The sequence below is a fragment of the Petaurus breviceps genome, unplaced genomic scaffold (assembly GCF_028583685.1).
Source record: "Petaurus breviceps papuanus isolate PSGF00001 unplaced genomic scaffold, PetGlider_PUasm1.0 188, whole genome shotgun sequence".
In the NCBI taxonomy this organism is placed as follows: domain Eukaryota; kingdom Metazoa; phylum Chordata; class Mammalia; order Diprotodontia; family Petauridae; genus Petaurus; species Petaurus breviceps.
The window spans coordinates 28,290,692-28,292,656 of NW_027185804.1; positions in this window are offsets into that span (position 1 = coordinate 28,290,692).

Sequence of the window (1,965 nt, forward strand, 5' to 3'; positions counted from 1 at the left end):
CAGAATATGGATGATGCCAGGTGCAGTGGGCTGGAGAACTTGGATTCAGTTGCAGATTTGCATAGCCTTAGTGATAATGCAGAGGTTGATGGCTTGAACCCTGGAGGAGACAAACCTGGCAAGGAGGTTAAGCCAACAAAGACCAAACAGGCATGAAAAAAAAAAAAAGCAATAGAGAAAAGAGAATTTCCCTGGTAGGAAGTAAAGATGACTGTGGCAAGGCCAAAACACTGTCAGATATCCCTTTCCTTTCTGAATCGCCCCATGGACATTTAGCACATGGAAAGCAATAGAGGCCACAGAATCTAATAGTTTTCAAAAACAGGTAACAGCTCCCAAAGCCTGTTCTTTCCTTCTATCATGTTATAGAGTAAAAGGCTTTTTTTTCCTAGATTGGGTAGAGCTGAAGTGTTGGTCAATTTAATTTTCAAAGTCTCAAAAGTTTTCACCTGGTGGTCTGGTTCCCACTCTAGACAGAATTAGTCAGGGTGTTGAGTAGCAATTAATGGTTTCAGTCCCTCCCAAGCCTTGGGTTTAATTGGATATAGAACAGTATAGGAGACACTTTAGCATCAAGGAGTCAAAAAAATGCTGTCCTGTCAGAAGCAGCTCACACAGGAATTTCCTGATCGCAACTATTGACTCAACTATCTCCCACAATTCTGAGGGAACATGGTGAGGTCTTGGAGGTTTAACTAGAGAAAATTGACTTCCCAATTTCAGCAACAGGTCCCTTCTCAACAAGGGGACAAGATAAGAGAAGAGCATAAGGAAGGAGTATTCAAATAACAGATCACTAAGTAGGCAGGGGACTGGGTGTGTCTCTGGAGACATCCCATAAGTTTCCCTTTCCATGCCCCTGACCCGACTGATTAAAGGGAGGGTAGAACCAATTGGTTAGAACAGAGAACTTAGCCATAATAAAGTGGGTAACCTTACCTTTGACCTTGATAATTGCTCTGGCCTCAGCAAGGGAAATAGAGGAGGTGGAAGCACTGCCAAGTCCCAGGCTTCCCTGTCATTCCCAGTCTTGAGAAGACTGGAGGACACGGTATTGGGAAGTGGCTCTACCACTTTTACCTTGGTGACCATCCCTCCTCCAATGTCCCTCCTGGTCAGATGGGCACAGTTCTAGAGGTGTTGGTTCCTGGTGCTCCCTATGAGGGGGTGCCCTGGAGGAGCATTCCTTGGACCAGTGACCCTATTTGTGACATGTAAAGCAGATTGCCCTACTGCCCAAGTGACTGGGCTTCCTCCAAGGGGGTCCTCTGGATGGGGCTTTCCTGACCATGGCAGCAGCTAAGAGTCAAGCATGTTATATGTCTCTTGTTTGTTGTTCCCTGCATTCTTTCTCCTCTGCTACAACCAGGTCTCTGTTATTAAAGACTCCAAAAGTCATCTCCAGTAATTGGGCCTGAGGTGTTTGGGGTTCCATTGCCATATTCTTCAGTTTCCTCCTATTATCTGGTGCAGACTGACTAATAAAATACATGTTAAGGATTGCTGCCCCTTCTATAGAGTCAGGATCTAAATTTATATACTTTTTAATAGTATATTAAAGTCTATCTAGGAAAAGGATGGGGTTTTCTTGATTTGTCTGAGAAATTTCTCTAACGTTCTGATAATTTACTTGCTTTTGAAATGCAGTTCTTAGGCCTTCTAACAGGCAAAGTACCATATGGTCTCTCTTCTCCCTTTCCTCTTGGATTTGATAATCCCATCCTGGGTCACTAGTAGGAACAGCAGCTGTTCCTGGGGGGTGTTTTCTGGGGTCATTGCTAGCCAAACGATTCCCAAATTTTGGGGCTTGTTTCCAGATTCTCCTCTTCTCCTCAGTGTAACAACAGGTGGAGAAGAGGATATGCAAATCACCCCAAGAAAGCTCAAATTGCAGGGAAAAGTACCAAAAGCCTTCTGTAAACCTGGTTGGGTTTTCGGAGAATTTACCTAACTTTTCTTTAATTT